General features: G+C 39.5%; 1 protein-coding gene across 3 annotated transcripts in view; it reads right to left on the bottom strand.

Moving 5' to 3' along the window:
- The window catches only part of bcl9 (BCL9 transcription coactivator), a 38,248-nt gene extending 22,443 nt beyond the window's left edge, over positions 1-15,805 (bottom strand). The window contains exons 1-2 of one of the 3 annotated variants that reach the window (XM_037687017.1): positions 15,651-15,805; positions 13,167-13,333 (exon numbers count right to left, since the gene is read on the bottom strand). The gene's annotated coding sequence lies outside the window, so the exon portion shown is untranslated. Of the gene's footprint in view, positions 1-5,654; positions 5,697-13,166; positions 13,334-15,232; positions 15,460-15,650 lie in introns of those variants that run through there. The other 2 variants (XM_037687018.1, XM_037687019.1) reach the window with 2 other exon arrangements.
- Between the last annotated feature and the right edge of the window lie 6,773 nt (positions 15,806-22,578).

The raw sequence follows: 22,578 nt of genomic DNA, 5'->3' as shown, positions 1-22,578 counted from the left end.
TATATATCTATATATATATATATATATATATATATATATGTATATGTCTGTAAGAATGTTTCTGTTCAGTGCCCTGCAATGACTTCTGTTGTGGCTTGGCGCTATAGAAATAAACTGAACTGAATTGCTTTTAAGAACCTTAAAACTGGAACAGAAAACAAACTGCTTTTAAAGAAAAAAACAAAACAAGATTTTCCCAGTTTCATGAGAGATAATGTTTGTTCGACATTTTATTACCTCAGCTCTGACTAAGGAATCACCTGAACACTCTCACCTGTTGAGGTGTCTCCCTTAAGAAACATCTTTCCAACATGGCACACCCTGCATAACACTCTGAACTGCTTTTAGTACAGACAGAATGTGAGGAATTCCAAGTCTGGCTAAAGATAGAGCTATGACGCCACAGATGAAACATTTGACATAATGCATCTTCTGTGACAGGAACGAGGAAACACACTTGAGTAGTGCTTACAGAATTGACTAGGCTTCTGTTTAAATTTAAACTACCAAAACACAACTCTCTATGAACTCATTAACTTGTCCACGTACTCCAACCAAATAACTGCTTCCACTAAGTAAAAATGGCAAAGCTTCATCCTTTTCTACCTAGGCTTTGGTCTTTTCTTCTGAGCTAAGCCTACCCTTGACTCTAAACTTAGTCTAAATTCTTCAATGGACAATTTGCCTCACATTTCCTCACTCATCATCCTCTGTTCATCATCTTCTCTGGTCTGCAGATGATGTCCCTGCATCCCCAGAGAGGCAACATGTGTGTCATGTCACATTCTGTCACATCATAGCATGGTGGCAGTAGCTTCACCGTGTCCATCACAACTATGGAGGTGGCAATGTAAACAGGACGGGAAAAGGGTGTCACGCAGATTTATCAGCACAAGGGGGGAGAGTCATTACACAAGTCGCTCTCTTCACAGTGTGCTGGTGGGTGTCTGTGTCCCAGACGTGGAAACGCACGCGCACACAGCTGAGTCACTAGTGGCACATCTGCTAGCGTAGCCTGGGCATGATGCCATGTGTGGCGGCCAGCTCGAGCAGCAGGACTGGCACTCAGCATTCTGGCCCACTCTGAACTCCTGTCTAACACACACACTTCACCCCACACTTCCATCTCTGTCCATCTGCCCTCTGTCTGCAACTATGGCTAAGAAAATGTCTTTACATACAACCACTTCCTACTCGAAAGAACATAAAACCAAGAAACCGGGTACATGGTAACAACGTATCTGAGGATTTGAAAAGTGGGTGTATTAGTCAAATGTGCCAATGGTAAGATTATGTTAAAAATGTCTTGATTCAAAATAGTGCTTTACAGTGCTATACAATAGACTATTGTATTAGGGGGAAACATGGTTATTATGTATCCATATTTTCAATTGTTTTTATAATCCTAGTATATTTTAATCTGCTTTTAATTAGAAAAATGTATTTAAAAAAAATACAGCGTCTTGAAAAAAGGCTAAACACAACAAATGGACAATGGAATTGTCGCAGAGAGCTGTTCAATAGCTCCTTGCATTACACATCTCCAGGAAGACCATCTTTTGAGTCATTAATGCAAATACCGGAAGGTGCTCTGTCTCAACCTGCTCTGCTAGTCTGATCACTAAAGGCCTCAACATGCTTTTCTGTGTCAACTTGTGCAAGACCTTTGGACTCTGCCAACCCTCATGCACTTACGTATATTCCTTTTGGTTTAGGGTCAGCTGCACTACTGTTCAGGGTCTAGAGTTTACACACCAGCCTTATAGATGGCAACAATGTACTGGTTTGTCAACAGTCTATTAAAAAAGCAGGAATTTACCACCAATTTAGACAATTCTTTGTTTCTGTTGTGGTTGGGTGATTAATTATCCATATACTATGAACAAATTTCTTTGTTATTTTAATCCTTCTGCTGATAATTTATACATGCAGTCTTCTTTATATTTTCTTTGGCACCTTTTACGGTGGCTGCGGCTGAGTGGGTAAAGTAGTCGTCCTCCAATGCAAGAGTTAGGGGTTCAATTCCACCAGCAGTCACATGCCGAACTGTCCCTGGGCAAGACAATGAACCCCTCATTGCCTCCGATGTGCGTCCCATCGGTGTATGAATGTGATAAAGCACTGATTATTCTTTGTATAGATATACTGTAGTAGAGTGCTGTATAAATGGGTAAACGAGGGCACAGATTGTAGTGTAAGGTCACAATGCACCTTCAATTTTTCCAATATTATTTTATTTAAAAACATACCCTTGAACAATATCCTAGAAACAATACAAACTTGTTTCAACTGGCCGTGAGATAGTGCTCTGAAATATAAATGAAGTTCAGACAATTGTTGTTAAAACTAACTAAAAAAAAAATCAGTAAAATCGGTTCTCATGCATCAGCTGATTACCGATTTCCCAAAATTAAGGAAATCAGGGCCGATAAATTGGCTGGCCGATTTTTATCGGTGCACCCCTACATCAAACAAACCAATACGTCAAACAGGCCCTAGAATAAACTGGAAATCATAATTCACTTTAGGTATAAAATCCAAAACTAACTAAACACAAAACTGAAACTAATCTTAGAAATTTAATTTTTATGTAATTCAAGCAGTCTCAGGGTATTTGGGTCTACTTTTAATGTTTGGTTGTTTTTTTTTTGTTTTTTTTTTTTTTACAAATTACACTTAGCCGCTCTCACTTTTGCAGAAATGATAGTTTACAAGGTAGGGCAGCACTGTGGCACAACTGGTAAAGCTGCTGCCTCTCAGCGAGAAGGTTGCCAGTTCAAATCTCGGTCCGGGGCCTTTCTGGGTGGAGTTTGCATGTTCTCTCCGTGCATGCGTGGGTTTTCTCCAGGTACTCCAGTTTCCTCCCTCAGACCAAAAACATGCATGTTAGGCTGATTGGTAACTCTAAATTGTCCTTAGGTGAGCGAGTGAATGGTTGTCTCCATGTAGCCATGTGATGGACTTGAGACCCGACCAGGGTGTCCCCCGCCCCTCGCACAGTGATTGCCGACATGGGCACCGGCGACCCCCATGACCCAAAATGGAAGAAGCGGGTAAAATATAATGGATGGATGGATAAAAACCTTATACTTGGTCATTTATTTATTTAGGAAAAAGTATCTAACATTGCATATTTGTGAGTGACAAAATTATGTGAAGCTTAGCTTTCAGAATCTGGTGTGACGCCCCTGTGCAGCAATAACTGCAACTAAACATTTCTGGTAACTGTTGATCAGTCCTGCACACCAGCCTGGAGGAATTTTAGCCCATTCCTCTGTACAGAACAGCTTCAAATATGGGATGTTGGTGGGTTTCGAACTGCTGCTTCAGGTCCTTCCACCAAGTTCAATTCTCTTTATCTACTTTTAGGACTTGTGTGAAAATATGATGTTGTTTTAGGTCATTTTATGCTGAAATACAGAAAATTCTAACTTTCTAATTCACAAACTTTCAAGCACAACTGTATAGCGGAAACACCCCCCACCCCCCGAGGAGCATTGTGTTCACGTCAATATCACACACAGTGGCACGGTGTAAAAATATGCAACTAAATTGTTTGCCTAAACCACTCAAGAAAATTTCAGAGGGTTTTGTTGATTATGGTAAAATCATAACACACATTTTATGATTCTTGGTCTGAGCAGCTGTTGTGTAGGTGTAGGTGAACTGCTCAAGAATAACCTCAAGGATAAGGGACACTTATTTGAGGACCAAAATGTTCACAATTTGGACCGAGAAGACAGATGGTTTGAGAGAGGGGTGAAGGAAACCATTTATGTAAAACGAGAGAAACCATCTTTAAACAGAGGAGGTCTCAGAGTTCAACTTTCAAAAACTTATAATGCAGCTTTAGGACTCATACCCAGTCATTTTATAATAAAAAGTGCTATGTGTCATCATTGCATGTTCCCATACAATGATGAAAATGGTTCTCTGCATTTGGCCCATTGCACCTGGGATACACCCAGGTGAAGCAGTGGGCAGCTATGTAGGCACCCGGGGAGCGATTGGGGATTGGATGTCTTGCTCAGAGACACCACGACACGTGGGAATGACTGGGGATTGAACCTGGGACTTTTGGATCCCTGGTCAGCTGCCCTACCTCTACCCCAATTTTCACACCTATCAGGAATTTAATCCATGTGACCAGAGTGGCTCCTCTGTGAATCAGACTAAAAAGACCCTAATGAACCCCTAATGAGAGGAGTAATAGGGCAATCTGCATATGTATCTAGCTTATCTTAGCTTTATAACTAGAACCCCACACTCTCTGTTCTTTGAATTGTGAAAGCTCCTCGGATGAGAAGTGAAACGTCTTCTGTTACAAATAAAGTCCAGTTGTTTTTGTCTTGAACTTTTTTGTATAAATGAATGGAATTCATCCATCCATCCATTATCTTTACCCGCTTCTTCCTTTCCAGGTCATGGGGGTCGCTGGTGCCCATATCCAGCAGTCAACAGTGTGCGAGGCGGTGTACACCCTGGACAGGTCTCCAGTCCATCACAGGGACACAGAGAGACAAACGAGACAAACAACCATTCACTCTCTCACTCACACCTAGGGACAATTTAGAGTTACCAATCAGCCTAACATGCATGTTTTTGGTCTGTGGGAGGAAACCGGAGTACCCGGAGAAAACCCATGCATGCACAGAGAGAACATGCTAACTCCACCCAGAAAGAGCCCTGGCCGGGATTTGAACTGACGACCTGCTCGTTGAGAGGCGGCAGCTCTACCAAATGCAATGGACGTGATAATACATATGAATAAATTGGCTAAATTGGTACAGTTGCATTTGCCTTCTTCTCTTGCAGGCTGGAAGTATAATCTGATTCTCAGAGTATTAAAGCAAATGTCCTCTCAGCTCTGATCATAACATATTGTCAATATGCAACATTTTTCTGAGGCCAAAGAAAAATGGTAAATACACAAAACGTTCAAACAGTTTCACATTGTTCACCACAGGTGGTGCATCAAACTGTCAATTACTGGCTCTTTCTTTGGATTAACAGAGGTCATTTAATTATTCAGAAGTCCTAATTCAGACAGGATAAATATTTTTACATCTTTTTTTTAATAGATGATTGCTTCTTTTAGGTCAATGTCAAGTTGTGTACTAGTTAAACATTTTGAATCCAAGAAGACTGAGTAAAAAGTCAATTAAGGCTGGATTAATACTTTCTTACTTTAAACACACAAACAAGCATTCTGTCAAACAGAAACAGTGGTTGCTTAAAAGCAACTCTTCTGCCCTCCGTGCAGACCCCTTATTTCCTCCTTTCCCTTGACAGTGGTCTCTGGGCCGTGACTCCCTCCCTCTGCCCACAGAGTCGCTCCCACACTCAGGCCACATTCCTCCTTTGCTCATGCTGAGAGGACGTCTCCCTCTGACTACAAGCATTGTGGGAAATCCCAACGGCCAGGCCTTTCAGAGGCCGTGCAAACCATCGGGGTAAAATGTAGAAGATATTTGTTCGTTGCTGGTCACATATAGAATTTTACAACAATTTAACAGGAAGGTAAGAAACAATCTAAGTGATCTAGTTGTTTTTGTGCATCCAAAACCAAAATGCAATTAAAGCACTTTAATCAGTCCTTCATATTAAACTTGGCAATTTATTTTAATCTGTATTTTACTCAAGAACATAATTACAGGCAGGCAGAGTACACGGTTACTTCCCGTCCTTTATCATGCAATAGAATTAGCAGTATGTGCTGTAGAAGTTGCTTGTTTTCATGAGCTACTTTGGTTTACACTGTTGTGTCATTCCCATGGACACTAGCAAAGACCCACCCTAATAAGTATACAACCATGAAGCAATATGCACTTGTGCACAGAAACATACCTACGTGCACTAGTATGTTGCTGTCCCAATAACGTCTGAGAGGCACTGAAGTTTACGGCAAGCTCTGTTCCCATGAGTCAGAGCTCATTTGTGTGTTTCTACCTGGGCTTCTTTTAGGTTCCTGCACAATGTGATTCAATTGCTAGAAAACCTGTTCACCCACATGGGGACATGTTGAAAACAAGCGTGGTATAAAGCTCATGTATTCCATGGAAACTGTGTGACGGGACATTTGGAAAAATCATCCCATCCACATCAACTTTGCCACACTCCAAACCACCCTTTTCATATTTACAGCTTTAAATGTGTGTGATTGTGCAACTATCTGATGCACTTACAACTTTCCACAAGAAATTGAAAATAGATATTAGGATCATTTACAAGGCACTTTTTAAAACTGTCATAACTCTAGAACATAGTTAACACAAAACGATAAAGGATTAAAAATGTTTTGTTCATTACGTACAAAGTAGAGGTTCACCGACTTAACGGCCCCGATTTCCTTAATTTTAAGAAATTGGCTGATACTTGCATGAGAAACTGATTTAACAGATTTTTTTTGTTTGTTTTAACAACAATCGTCTGAACTTCCTTCATATTTCAGAGCACTACTTCATGGCCAGTTAAAACAAGTTTGTATTGTTTCTAGGATATTGTTCAAGGGTATGTTTCTCAATAAAATAAGATTGGAAAATTTAAGGTGCATTGTGACCTTATAACACTGGACAGTGTTGCTTATAAAACTAAATCAGAATCGGCCAAAATCAGAATCGGCAGGTCAGACTTTTTAGAAATCGGTGATCGGCCAGAAAACTGATATTGGTGCACCCCTAGTACAAAGTGAGTAAAACTGATTGAGAAACAACACTAGGAAAAGCTAAACAAACACTCCTGAAAAAAAATGGAAATCCAGCCTACAGCATAGACATGTAGGTACACTGGATGTGTACTACTTTGATTGTTTATCCACCCAAATAATATATAAATCTTGATAAACACTAAATTATTACTTGTACCTCTTCTGGAATTAAGTGTCAAAGTGATTATGAATGGCAAAACTCCAGTGACACCTAGAAGTTGGGTAGGAAAGCTATTCAATTTTAACCCACTGTGTCAATTTCACAGCTTTTTTGGTTATTTAAATTTGTAAACTGGGTAACAAATCTTGCCAATTGTAACTCTTTTGAAGCATGAAATAAAGTATAAGGGAAACTACCATCTGCCTCTTCTTTTCCTATTAACATTGAACGTTGCATTATTGGCCCAACCATTAATACTGCCACAATAATTATTTAATAAATGTATAACAATAAGGTTTAGTGTCACAGTGATTGTTGTAATTCAAATCTTTCTGACTCACAGTAAATTAAAACTTGCAGAAACATAATACTTCAGAGTTATTGTCCAAGTTGACGGTGATTTATTTGGCCACATCTTATCTTTAGAACATTTATGTGTACAATCAGATTATTATTACTAAAATAGTAGCATGAAAAGAAAAAGTTATTAATTGCTGTAATTTGTAAGTAATTAATTGATAACTAAAATGGTAAATGAACTGCATTTATATAGCGCACATCACATTCACCCATTCATACACAAGGTACTTCCACAAATATTTTCACAAAATGGCCACAAAGACCAGTCTGTCTTTATTTGGCCTGTGGTTGTTCACAAATCAACGGGGGAGCCGGTTTTCTCCTGCATAAAACGTGTGAGCGTCGCAGAACCAACAGAAGCATAGAGCAGAGTTGAAGGTGGGGCAAAACGCATTGTCTGCCTTGCAATGCTTTCGAAACATGACGAGTTAACTCAGTGTAGCAATCCTCTTTGTGGTTTACAATTTTTTTTTAACTAAGCGCAAATTTGCTGTGCATCATCACAACCTTCCCTTGATAGGAAATCTGTATTTCGTTGTTTAATCAGTGACTGGTTGGTCACACAGAGCATATGTCATCACTTCATACTTCATCACATTATTGAGCTGCAATACCAGCTTACCTTTTTAATTGGATTCAATTAGTTCTCTAATTCAAACTAGATAACTAATTTTCACATGTCAACCGTTTTGCCTCTCTTACTACCTGACTCAATAGCACAAAGGTGCATCTCAAGAGTCAGAGAACTTTATTTGTCATACACACCACATGTGGTACATGTGTTGGAACGAAATTATGTACACACGGTCCCAGTTACATCCGACAATAAAATGTAAAAGAAAAACAGTAATAAGATCTAAGATATGAACATCAACTAAAAATACACCAAGCACTATTAGCATAAAAACAATATGCCAAACAGCAGCACGAACATGAGTCTGTGTGAGCAGATGAGCACGAATGAACACAGTAACATGAAACAGATCAGCAGCAACATGAAACAGATCAGCAGCAACATGAAACGGATCAGCAGCAACATGACGTGATTTTTCACAGTGATTATTCTGGGCAGAGATTCATGAGTCTAACAGCCTCAGGGTAGAAGCTGTTCCTCAGTCTAGTGGTTCTACACTTAATGCTCCTTAACCTCCTTCCTGAGGGGAGCGGGGCAAAAAGTGTGTGTGCTGGGTGAGTGGGGTCCTTCATGATGCAGGTGGCCCCCTTCCTCCATCTGGAGGTGTAGATGTCTGTGATGGTGGGGAGGCTGACTCCAACTGTGCAGCCTTCACCACTCTCTGCAAAGCTTTTCTTTCTGCAGCTGTGCAGCCTCCATGCCACATGTTGATGCTGGAGCACAGAATGCTCTCCACTGCACACCTGTAGAACACCCCTCACCGCCTCGACCCATTCATAAATCACACCAAGCCTGAGCAAAGGTGTCTAACTCCCTGTTTGAAACATTTTGTGAAAATGCCTACAGATAATTCACAGATTAGGAACAAACTGGTGTTCAGTGTCTTGCCAAAAAAAAAAGAAAGCATGTTTCAACATGTGGCGAGGGAAGTTGGGATCAAACCGCCAACCTTTTGATTCACTGTAACCTCTTTCCCTACATTTGCACAACTGGCCCTAAAATGTTTATTTTGTGACAGATCTGTCTACACAATTTCAAACGTCCATACATACAGTTAACATAAAAATGTTAACTTACCGGTAATTTTTACCCTTAGGATTTCAAAAACAAGTACTCTAAACATTAAACATTTGTTGATCTCACTGTGACAATAAAGCAAACAACTAGATATCCAATCAAATGTTTTTTTTTATGCAATCTGCCACTTAGCAGACTAAAGCAGATTGATGAATGTTGAGAAAATAAAATACCTGAACACAGTAAAAACAGCTGGTTTAAATGTCTTGTCTTAGTCCAGCAATGTCACAAAATTGTAAATGATAAAATTTTACTTTCCCCGTGACAATTAAAAAAAAAGCTTTAAACTTGTCTGAAGTTAAAGTTTGTTTAAAATGTACTTATTTGGCATGCATTAATGTCATTTCTCATACCAGCAGAGTTGACAAATTGTCTTCTGGCAATCAGCTGAGCGATCAGTAAACCAACAGCTTCAGCCGTGCAAACAAAGATGTCTAGATCTGAAAGGCTTTGCTTGTTTTTCAAAAAGCCATTTTGGAGACTTGAAACTTTTCCACAAATCGCTGATTCAATCACACTAATCACTTATCAGTTCAAGCAAAGAACAAACAAAACATTGAACCTCCAAATGCTTCCTCTCGTTTAAACGGTTATTGATAAGAACATTGTGACACAACAGATGCTCAGAAAAACTGATTTCAAAGTAAAACAAAGCTCTCTGGAGAGTGTGACGTACGTCAAGTTTTTACAAAACTATACAGTAAATTAAGTAAGGAGTCTCATCAGACCATCTAAATGTGTTAAATATTTTAGGAATGTTATTATAAAGAAATACTGGATGGTTTAGTGGTCTAGCCTGATTGGATACCTCACTGATAACTGCTAAATGCTTCTCGTTGGCCATTATATCCCACATTACTTGTTGGTTTCCTTCTACTAACCAATTTCTTTCTGTTAGCTGGATAGTCTACAGTCCATCAAGTTGATTTTGTTGTTGTTGTTGTTGTTGTTGTTGTTTTTTGCATAGACAGATAAGATTATTCGAAGCCACAACAGTCCCCAGGACATCATCTCTACTTCAGAGGGCCCCTCGCCTGGATTGCAGCCTGTATGCGTCATGACTGTCAGTCACAGCAAAGAAACACGAAAGCAGATGGATCGGTACATTCTGATTCAACCAGAGGCATCCCTAAGGATCTTATAGGGGCAACAATTCCCACACAAATTCACACACGATCCCATGAACTATGACGCTAAAAACAATAAGAAATGCAAGAAAAGAGAGGACGAAACATACCTAAAGTGAATAAAAAATGCAAACTAAGCGCTTTTTTAATGAGTTTGAAGGGGTCGAGGTTTTATAAATGGGTCACAAACTTTAAACTTGTACAATTTGTAACTGAATGTCTGCTAGTTTTCACTTTTAATAATCCCACTCTTTTTAAAATGTGTTTTTAACAATATTTTGGTCTCCAGTTTTTTCTTTCAAGTTGTCTAGTTTCACACTTAGACTATGAGACCTGCACTTCATGTTTATTAGCATCGAGAACAGGTAACCAAGATCCACGGACAAGTTACAACTTAGGACAAATGTGAGAACGCACATACTTTGAGATGCCCATTGTTGTCAGATCACCCAAGTTGCATGTTGGCACCAAAGTGAACAAGTCCTTAAAACAAAAATGCATCAACGGCAAAGAAGACATGTCTTGACTTTGCAACCAAATCACATGAGCACTGAAAAACAATTACTGTAAATGGATATTCAAACTAAACAGAGTAAAAAAAAAAAAACAGTCAGTGACACTAAAAATTCAAACTGAAGTTTTTGAGGTAGACTCAAAACTTCTCAAACAATGGAAATGTATTGTGTTCAGTAAATGTGTGTGTGTATCAAGTGACAATAATGACATGTCAGCTGTCTACTGTAATAGCTGCAGGGCTGATATTTACACTGATCACAAACCCATCCATTTCTGCAATGACGTAAAATTATTCTTTATGATCCAAGTCCTATAGTTTCAAAATAAATTCTAGAGGTTTTGTACAGGTCACTCCAACATTACACCACAATATACACTGCCTGGCCCAAAAAAAAGTTGCCACATGGTTTTAACTAAGCAAATAGGTACGAGCCTCCTATTGGATATTACTGCATGGGTGATTATCTTTCAGCTGCAACAAGTTATTTAACCTCAACTGGTGCAATGAGTTGCTTCTCATTTCTTAAACAACCATGTTGAAAGACACATCGTGTGGTCGTGGAAAAGACGTCAGTCTGTTGGAGAAGGGTCAAATCATTGGCATCAAGCAGAGAAAACATCTAAGGAGATTGAAGAAACTACTAAAATTGGGTTAAGAACTGTCCAACGCATCATTGAAAACTGGAAGGATAGTGGGGACCCATCGTCTTCGAGGAAGAAATGTGGCCGGAAAAAAATCCTGAATGATGATAATCAGCGATCACTTAAACGTTTGGTGAAATCAAATAGAAGAAAAACAACAGTAGCACTCAGGGCTATGTTTAATAGTGAAAGTAAGAGCATTTCCACACTCACACAATGTGAAGGGAACTCAGGGGATTGGGACTGAACAGCTGTGTAGCCTTAAGAAAACCACTAATCAGTGAGGCTAACTGGACAAAAAAGGTTTAAATTTGCTAGGGAGCATAAAGATTGGACTCTGGAGCAATGGAAGAAGGTCGTGTGGTCTGATGAGTCCACATTTACCCTGTTCCAGAGTGATGGGCGCATCAGGGTAAGAAGAGAGGCAGGTGAAGTGATGCACCCATCATGCCTAGTCCCTAGTCATCAATGCAAGATCTTGGTGAAAATTAATGCAACACTGGATGGAAATAGATCTTGTGACATTGCAGAAGCTTATCGAAACAATGCCACAGTGAATGCATGACATAATCAAAGCTTAAGGCGGTCCAATGAAATATTAGTGTGTGACCTTTTTTTTTGGCCAGGCAGTGTAATACTGTACTACCATAACTGAGACCCAACTACTGTATAGGCGTCATTCAGTATATAAACTAAAATCCTAGCTGAACTGTGAATGTTGATCTTATTCAGAAACCCAGGTAAATGGAAATAGGATATGCTGCCTTAATGGACACTCTTTAAAGTTTATGAGATGACTATAACAAGAACAAAGTATCCAGCAGAGTGAAAATAAACACTTGAAGTAATAGAAAAACAGACACACTGGGTCTAATTTACTGTGTGACTCGTAAGGGGACCACCCCCCCAGCCACCAACTACACAAGCCAAGAAAGACAAATTGACTCCCTGCCATATCCCTCTGTGTCATACACAACACAACCCTTGCAAGTTTTAATTAGAAAACCTATGAAGCAAACAAATGCATGGAAACATGAGACGCCAATACACAGAGGCAAAAATAAATCCTGTGCTGCTTTACATCGATATCCATTTCCCTGTGTCCTTCAACTCGCTGTGGTTCTTGGTTAACACGTTACGGATTAGATAGATAAATAAACAGTGGTCACGGCGTTCTCAGGAAGAGCATCCTGACCGTGTTCTGTCCAGAACATATGCAGGGCAGAGAACGAGGAACGACAGTCTGAAGCAGTTCGGCTTTGAGCTCCTCCACCTGAAACCACTTTCCTGACCACCGACAGCAGTTCAACAGGATAAGCGCTCGGCAATTCAAAGATCCTCTCATTAGAATGCAAGCACGTCCATAGATAAATGTCAAAGAGATAATGACCAATGTTAGGAAGAGCTTGTTCCTGCTCCATCTCAGTGCCGTTAAGCTATCATTTTATAACACCAGTTAAGGCTGTGAAAGCAGCGTTTGTTTCCATGGTGGACTTTGTGGTAAACACAAAAAAGCTGAAAAACAAGTCCGTCATTCTTTGTCATTAGGCCTTTTTACATAGAGTGAAAACACACTTAAATGCTACAAAGTCAGTGGGTTCAAAATCACTCCCTGGTGGACTCAGTCATTTTTTTTTTTGGGTACTAAAACTCGTGAGTCAAACTGATTGCTCATTTAAGAAATGTACATGGTACACTATTTTTTAAGTGGTTTATGTAAATATAGTGCAACATACGTGACTGCCGCCACATCTTTATTGATCTTGTATTAGCAATGAAAGCAACGAGGATGAAATAGATAATTTGTGCTTAGTCTGTCACCCATGAGCATTTCTGTGTGCATGTGCATAAGATGCACACGCAAAAATGAACAAAAATACCCTGCATGATAGAGTGGGAAACAAACTACAACAAAAACATGGAGCCCAAATGGAGCTGGGTTACCTCAGAAGCCCCCCTGCCCTTTCAGTAGGGCCTCATATGGAGAACCAGGCCTCAGGTCCCCTGGGCACTGATGTCTGCTATCCACTCGACTCCTCCCCAGTCAGCCACAGAGGCTGTGCAGGAACCTGGCCCACTCACGACAACCTACAGCCACAAGTCATTCACACCTGGAACAGAAGAGAGAACTTTGCTCATCGGGTGAAACACAAACAAGAGAAAACAGCAAGAAAAAGCACTCCGTCACTCATGTTGACAAGAGCAGCATGTAGTAAACACGTAACCACAGCACAGCAGCGGTCTTATGGGACTACAGTAACCCAGATACTCATTTATACTCCAGTTATCGGCCAGTGTGCACATAAGAAATTACAAGATAATCTGTGATACTGTACTGAGAGCAGTTTAAGTCTGAAAATATGATTTTTTAAGACCTCTGGCTTGACTTTTAAAGTGGTTGGCAATGAAAGCAAAAACACTTTTGACACAATTTAAGAACAGTATAACAGCATACAAACTAATGCTATTTAAGACTCAAGTTATTGAACAGGAAGCTCCACAGTTCAGTGTGAATGCCCAAAAACTGTCTCTGGACCAGACAAACCCTGGACCGCTAACTCAGAGGCGCTCACTCTGAACAGCATCAAGTAAAGCAGTGTTTCCCAATCCTGGTCCTCGAGGAACACTACCCTGCATGACCTGACTGAAAATTGTTGGATTGTATACCTGGATTATTGAGCATGAACTTTGTTGGTTTTGAACCAGTTTGACATGACTGTTGACGAGGGAGAGGGCCGGCACCGGAGGAGGGGGCGTGCCAAAGAGACCATCTTAGCACCAACATAACTGGTTTGTTCCACTTTGGAGTAAGCTGTTGGGGGAAGAATCAGTTTTGTGTTGTGTGTTTCCTTGACTGATGAAGCCTTCTGGATGGAAGGTGAAATGTTTCAGCACACAAAAAAAACTGTCCAGATGACCTGACTGAAAATTGTTGGATTACCTGGATTATTGAGCATGGACTTTGTTGACTACCCTGCATGATTTGGTTGTTTCCCTGCTCCAACACACCTGATTCAGTGATCCTCAAGTTCAGCAAAAGCCTTTTAATGACTCATTCACTCAAGCCAGGTGTGTCAAAGCAGGAAAACAACCAAAACATGCAGGATGGTGTTCCTCAAGGACCACAGTTCGGAACCAGTGAGGTAAAGGGCTGAGTCAAACAGTTGCTGAGATTTCTTTTGGAATTTGTGCTCTGTGAATTTGGCGTATCTTTTAAAAACATTAATAAAAAGGATGACGATGAAATCCAAGACTTCTCTTATCAAGTTAGGACAGGGATGTGTTTTACTTCACTTTTCCACACTAAAAGGACCTGTAGATCCTTCCAAGAAAGGTAAAATGTAAAGCCTCACATCATCATATTCACCCCTCCAAGATAACAATGACACAAGAAGTTGTCTCAAGCAGGCCTGCTTGAAGGAAGCCGTCCTAAAACAGTGTACACACATCTACAAACATCTATAAAACTCTGCAAATTGCACACAACTGCAGGAACTAGGCTTCCCCCCCTCCCCTGAAATCTCAGCGTCTCACTGGACAACTCTTGGCGGACAAAGTAATTCCATGGCGCTTCAAACTCCAGGAACTTTTTTTTTTTTTTTTCCTTTTTCCTAAAAGAAGTTGTTCCTGTTTCGCCAGAGAACTGGTGGGGGGGAAGGGAGGCATTCATGGAGCCTCGGCCAGCGCAAACAAAGTCTTCCCCGAAGAGGGAGGCAGTGGACGGGCGATGAGAGCGAGAACAACGACGTCGGCCACAGACACGCAAATAAAACACGCACACTCGCGTCCTAAATGAGCTCCATCATTGAGGCTTTTGTCGGATAATAACACAACTCAGGCCCGCCTTGGGTAAACGCTCATTTCCAAGTTCTGCTAGCTCCAACAATGTAACAATTAAATCGCTCGGCAGATGATAAGGCTGCTCCACACAATCACAAGCCGAGGCCTATAATCTCTTTACGCGTTTATAAATCAGACCAAACATATTTTATACGGATAAAATACATTACCGACGATGTGTGGCTCCAGAATAATGCAGAACATGCGTGCTGCATTGTATCCTTTTTCCCCCATTTTCACGAATCACGGGCGGTCCTCCGGTGTAATAATGGGGTAAAAAGCCAATAATGCTCCGCGGGTTTTACACCATGCTGAAAACATCGTGAATAATCCGCTTTTGTTGCGCTGGAAAACACGCCATTCACGACAGAAAGGGGAGCTCGCTGTCTGCCAGGCCAGACGCGACGTGGGTCGGCTGTAGAGCCAGGCTTCGAGGGGGGACAGAGGCAGAGAAGGACGGATACCGGAGTGAGATGTCCCCGGGAGGAGGACCCGCGTGTGCCCGTTGCCAGGAGGCGACTCGTCGGTAGCGACACTTTACAGCTTCGCGTTGGGGAGAAAAAAAATGGGGGGGGGGGGGCCGCTTACCTGGGATGTTAGCTTAATATCCGTTTTTCTGGACTTTACGCCACGCCGTTTATCAAATCACAACATTTTCACGTTAACATTATAAAATAGAAATAGGTCTCTCTCTCCCCCCCCTTTTTCGCGTGAGCTTTCCAGTGGTCCTGCTCCATTACATCCCAGTCAAGATTTCCCGTCGGCTCCGCCCCCCCTCCGCTGCTGCGAGATGGTACAGTCCAAATTCTAAGTAGCAATTCTAGGTCAGGTCTGTGTGCCAGTGTGGATGTTACTGTCGGACAGCCGCGAGACGCAAATGTCCGCCTCCATGTGGCTCAGTCCACACTGTAAATACATGCAGAGACAGAAACATGGAGGGAAGTAAAGACAGCATTCAGTTCTGTCCAAATCCGCCTGTTTTTGTCTTTGCTGCTCCCTCAGCTACCTTGAACTTCCTCATGTGAAAGAAGGTAGGCGAAATAAAGTTGTGCAAGATTTTTTTTTTTTAACAGAAGTGCAACCTTTTGCAGGTAAAGTGTGCAATGAAATTATTATTTGAAACGACAACAAAAAAAGAACATTATGCATGGAAGCGGACTGGACCACAGCGATTCTTGTTTTTAGTTTTTACAATTTTGTTTTACATAATTCTTTAGTTTTAGTTTATTGTTTTGAAAATGTAAAAAAAATACAACATGAAGCATAATGTCAAAACTTTTTAGTTTGCATATTCAAGGCAGTGGGTAGAAGTATAAACTTATCAAAATCCCCATTCTTTAACCACTTAAATAATCTTACATTTATTACATGTATAATCCAACTAAACCCGTATTTAATAGTTAACCCATCAATAAAGTATCTATTTAATTTAACTACAGTAGATAAACAATTATTATTTCTTTAACTTGACTCAAAAGAAAACTAGCATCAAAAACATCAGCAATAATTGAATATTAATTTTACATCCATCAATAGTCATATGTTTATATGATAATTTGAACAGTTTTATGTTTGGACATTGTTTAAGTTTAATATTCAAATTATTCAACAGTTTGACTCCAATTACTGATACACAAAAGTTGTTTTTTTTTCTAATAGTTCTGAATTTGCATATTTAAACTGTGAGTCCCCCTTTAAATTATAAATTATAAATCAGAATTTTGAGAAGTCAAAATTTTGAACTTTTTCCCTCAGAAGTCTGTCGTTAATCTAGTGATTAAAGTCAGAATTCTTACTTTTTCTAGAATTATGTCTTTTATTTCAGAGTTATCTTTAGGAATTCTGAATTTCATCCATCCATTATCTTTTACCTGCTTCCTTTCCGGGTCATGGGGGTCACTGGTGCCCATATCCAGCAGCCACTGCCAGAGGTGAGGTACACCCTGGACAGGTCTCCAGTCCAACACAGGGACACACAGAGACAAACGAGACAAACAACCATTCACTCTCTCACTCACCTAGGGACAATTTAGAGTTGCCAGTCAGCCTAACATGCATGTTTTTGGTCTGTGGGAGGAAACCGGAGTGCCCGAAGAAAACCCACACAGCACGGAGAGAACATGCAAACTCCACCCAGAAAGGTCTTGGACCGGGATTTGAACCGGTGACCTACTCACTGAGAGACAGCAGCTCTATCAAATGAGCCACTGTGCCACCCTGGATTCTAAATTTTATCTCAGAATCTCAAATTTCTGAGATTGAAGTCAGAATTGTGTTTTAATTTAAGAATTTTGAGAAGTGAAAAAATACAATAAAAAATACCTTCAACCCTGGCACTAATTGTCTTCCATACAGATGTTCAGGTTTTACAATACATGATTTGTTGACTCTTGTGACAAATGAACACCTCAGTAGTTTGTAATGGCTGCCTAGAATTGTTTGTAACATTTGTATTTATATTTTTTATGTAAATTAAGTGAAATTTAGAAGGATGAATGCAAAATAAATCAATCCACTTTTTTTTTTCTCCAGAAAACTGGAAAAATCACTAAAATTGTGGATCCTATACCACTGTTATCCCCATTTTTACATAACACCCCTTCACCTGAAATTAGTTTTTAGATTTTCTTTCAAATTCCATTGCAGCTTTGTTTTCTAATGTTATAGTCCTCAGCTGCAACCAATGAAAGCATGGCTTTACGGCTGCCTGTTCTCAAAGCTTTTGATGCCTTGAGGGTTATGCAATCTAGTAAAAACATAATGTCACACTGATGTGGCTGAATGAAAGTTTACACAATTTGAAGAACTCCTCACAGTTATAGTATATATATATATATATATATATATATATATATATATATACACACACACAGTCACAATTGATAATTATGGGTGAGCAGCACAACTGGGAATAATTCTGTACAAAGTTCTAAAGCATGGTGTTTCTTTTTTTTTTTTAACAGAACATATGTTGCAACAGATTTTTTTATTCATTCAACCTTTATTTATGCAGGTTAATCCCATTGAGCCTTGGGGACTCATTTACAAGAGAGACCTGATTTTAACAAAGAGTGATGACAACAAGAGCTGATGCTCTGGTAAAATAAAAACATGAAAGCTCACAAATTAGAATGTTACATGGGAGTATAAATAATCATAAAGTTGTTAAAATGTGTATAAAAGATGACAGATTAAGAAAATATGTTACGTTTGGGTTTGGGAGCAGGTCCACACCTCAACCACACCCCTAATTACTTGCTAAGTGTTCTTATAGTCAGCTCACCTTTTCAGCACAGTTTGTCTGTGCTCTTGACCCCACCCTCTTCCTTCATTCCTTACCTCATCCCTTCCCCTCTTTTCTTTTTCCCCTCATCTCCTCATCCTGCTTCATGGCCTCTTTTTTATGTCTCTCAGTGAGTTCAACTCATTAGCTATGTTTGCATGTGCAAAATTCCATGATCGGATTGAATTGTTTTCAGGTTAAATAATCCAAATGTATCGCTTACATGGGCACAATCCGTTCACGACGAGCGTTTACATGCAGCGGGCTTTTATTCATAATAGAAGTACTGACCTGCACAGAGTGGTAAACTTTCCTTAAAAAAACACAGAAGAAGAAGTTCTACTTCCATTCTACTTCCAGGATGAAAGTAAACAAACCTGAGCGCCCAAAATGGACCCGCGACAGGTTTTAATGACGGTGGAGACGTTACTGCACTCCCTGACTGAGCTACAGGTGATACAGATCATTTTGAGCTCTTTCAAAGTTTCTAGTAGAAATGTTGTCTCTCACCGAACAGATTTGCTTCCCCGACATGCTAATATTATTAGCATTAGCCAGGCGGAAATACGTGAGGTAGACAAGTCGCACATGCGCAGTCAGGTCAGTTTTCCACAATCGGAAAAAAATGAACAGATTAAGTGATTATATGCACACCGTTCGGATTATGAATCGGCATAAACCACCGTCTTATTCTGATTACAAATTCTTTTTTGGATTTAGCTGAATCAACAAAAAATAATCAGAATGGGGTGTTTACATGACACATTTTTATTCCGAATGGCCGTTTAATCCAATTACTTATGTCCATGTAAACATAGCTATTGACATTTTAAATTGTGCTCTATAAATAAATATGACTTGACTTGACATTTTGCATGATAAGCAGACACCGGACCAGAACCCAGAAGTTGAAGCCACAAAGGACAATAAGTCAGAAGCGCAAGTCCTTCCCCTTCATGTTACCAAACTGAACTTTGCCTGACTAAGAAATATAAAACCACTAAATGAAACTGAGCCTATTTTTTAATTCTACTTTAACATATTTGTGCAAAATAAGAATAATACAAATCAACAAAAATTGACACATAAGAAATATATCTGAAGTGTGTTTTTATTGTTTAGTCAGGAAAATGTCCCATTTGTTTACATGAAGGTGGAAAGTTAAAAATTGTACTAATAAGGGATTTATTCTTTATGGCTTCATTTTCCAGGTTTCAGTCCTATCTCTAGTTATGTTGACGGTAGAAGGGTGTTTAGGCAGATTTTCATATTAAAGTGCCTGTGACATCAAATTTGTAATAAATATGCATGTATTTTTTGAAAAATAATATTAATAACATGTTGCAAAATAAATAAATAAATAATCTTGCCACTTTGATGAGCAGTTATTGAGATATTTGCATGTGTAGTAACAGGAAGTGATGTCAAAGGGGAACACCTGCTCGTAAACTGAGTTTTGTTACAATGGCTAACAACACAGAAAATAGAGAATAATTTTATGTTTGTTTAGATTATTTTGAGTCATAATCAGAGAGAAATTATTAAGATTTTAAATACTATTGTTTTAATAAACAATGACCAGGGAGTTCCCCTTTGATGTCATTTCCTGTTTCACTTTGGCCACGCCAAGTTCAAACAAAGATATGTCATTATGTGAAAATAAAAGATAAAATTATGTATTTTGCCAAATTTCTTACATATTAGGATGTTTTCTTCTACGTTTTGTATTTGTAGGATTTGCATTTCACAGGCAATTTGGGGGGTACGGCCCAGGCTTTATACGTCAACATCTGCAGCTGTGCAGGCTCCAAAACACAGCAGCCCCCAAACACCAAACATTTTAGCTTCAATTTTAGACACTGAAAGTTAATTAAGTTGCCTCATTTATCTTTATTGGTGTTTATGGCTCCACTTCATAGTTCATTGCTGGTTGTATGGAGCTCATTTATAGAAAATATACTACAAGGAGCTGAACTGAGTGGATCTGATCCAGACCCCGTTGCATTCATCCTGACTGGCTCAAATTCAGCTGCACACAGTAATGCATCACTCTCATCCTTCGTCTCCTTAATCCCAATAATAGTAATTAACTTTAGTTATTGGATCAATATAATGTTGATTAATAAATGTATAATAATAAATATATCCAAATTATATATATAAACATAGATATTGAATCTTGAGGGGTCCTAAGCTGGTCAGACCCACTGAAACAGTACACCAACGCTCTTCTTCCTATAGCCACCAACCATGAAACCTTCAGATCTATTCATATGGTTATCCTCTGAATATACCTGTAAACTCACCCTGTTGTTTCATGGTACCTGCTCATAAATTTGTTAATCATTTAGGACATATGTGTCAAACTGTCTTATCTGCCCCCCAAGATGTTATTTTAAATGTAAAATACTTTTATCACTTTTTTTTTTTTTCAGTAATCTGATTATGATGTCAAAAGTGCAACAGAGAACGTCAAATGAGACCAATCAAACTCTTATTGAGGAACCTGCAACCAAGAAAAGATGATGGGTATCTGACTTGAGTTAAATTCTGAAACCGGCCCATAGTTTGAAAAAGGTTTTAATTTTGGCCCACTTTTGTAAATGGGTTTGACACCCCAGATTAAGGACAAAAGAACAGTAAAAACATCAAGTGGAAGATTACAAATTGAACAGAACAAATTTATAAAAAAGTTGCTTTATGGTCCTACTCAGTTATTTCCTGATGGCTTTTTCCATTCAATCTTTTGGTTTGTTGTTGTCGGTGCACGCAGAGTTTACCAGTTGAAAATGAAGGAAGAAGACTGAAATGAGACAGTGTGCTGCTGCACTGCTTTTAATCTGTTGTCATGACCTGGGGATATTCAACGCAGTGGAGTTTTAATAGTGCTCATGATGAGCCAAGCAGCTAATGACATGACACTTGATAAATAAAATCATGTTTAGCTTTGGGGAAAACACACACACATACTTATCATGGAGTAACTCAGCCTCAGAGGAAGAGTGAAACATTGAGGACGCTCAACGCGACAGTGGTCCCTCTCAATATTTAATCAAGATACATTTCAAATCTAACCCAAATGTATAATCAAGACAGCCAAGGACTGAATAAACTGATGTTTAAGTGTGCACACAATTAGCTGGCCTGATTGTGAGTGTGTGTGTCCTGCTTCTTCTCTTGACTGATTTAAAGGCTCTGTTTTGATGACAGTCTAAGTGTTCTGCAGCCTATAAATGTAAGGATGTAATTTGAAGTGCAGTGAGCTTTGTTATTTTTTTTTTAAACATCAGTGATTAAGTTGTTTCATTTTATCACCTGGTTGATAAAATTTCAGAACATGAAGTGAACTAAACAACAGTCCATGAAGTGAACTGCTTTTCAGAGTTAAAGCTCAACGCACGTTGATGCACAAAATCGTTTTTTTAAATCATAAACATAGTGGAAAACCAGCTAACTTTTTCGTTTTATATATCTAACGCATTTACATTTTTTTATTATACCTTACTTGAATTGCATAATTATGTATTTTATGTGCATGTGAACCAATTACGCGGTTTACAATCTGATCATTTCTTTGTCTTTCTTCCTCGGTATATGTGGCTGTAAATGTGAATTAGTGTGTAGTCGGTTCATGCCTGATCTCCGTGCAGCGACGTTTCGCGCATACAGGACTCCAAAATTCTTAGGATGAGAGCTGCATATTTGTGACTTATGACAAGCAGGCCACGGCTACATCGAACGTGTCTGTGCATGCTGGCAGAGATCAGTGACACACCATAAAGCTCTGCGTCTCACTCTCTGTTTCTGTCTCACACGCACGCCTCACACAGCAGCACACCCTCTCCGTTTCAGTGTGTGCGTATACAGGCATGTGGGTGTGTGCATGATAAACCCCACTGGTGGAGTAACAGTAGACTGGCAGTATTCCCAGACTGGGTTGCATTAGGCATGCACACTAGCACAGCTCTTCAGGTCGATGTTCTGGCTCTCCAGCACGGCAACTCTCTGGCGTGACTGAGAATACCTTGAAAGCAAGAGAACAAAATCCAGACTTTGTCTTGTGCTGCCTTTAAAAAGCAGAAGAAAAAACAAGACGGTGTGTATGTGTGTGTGTTTAAGCAGCACAACCTTTAGTATTCACTTATCATATTACCATCTGCATTATTTACAGCTTCGATAAACAGTCTTATGCTGAAGAGAACAGAAGACACAGAGGAGCAATTAACTGGAGGC

The sequence above is a fragment of the Nematolebias whitei genome, chromosome 13 (assembly GCF_014905685.2).
Source record: "Nematolebias whitei isolate Nwh7 chromosome 13, NemWhi1, whole genome shotgun sequence".
In the NCBI taxonomy this organism is placed as follows: Eukaryota; Metazoa; Chordata; class Actinopteri; order Cyprinodontiformes; family Rivulidae; genus Nematolebias; species Nematolebias whitei.
This window is presented reverse-complemented; position numbering and strand designations above follow the sequence as displayed.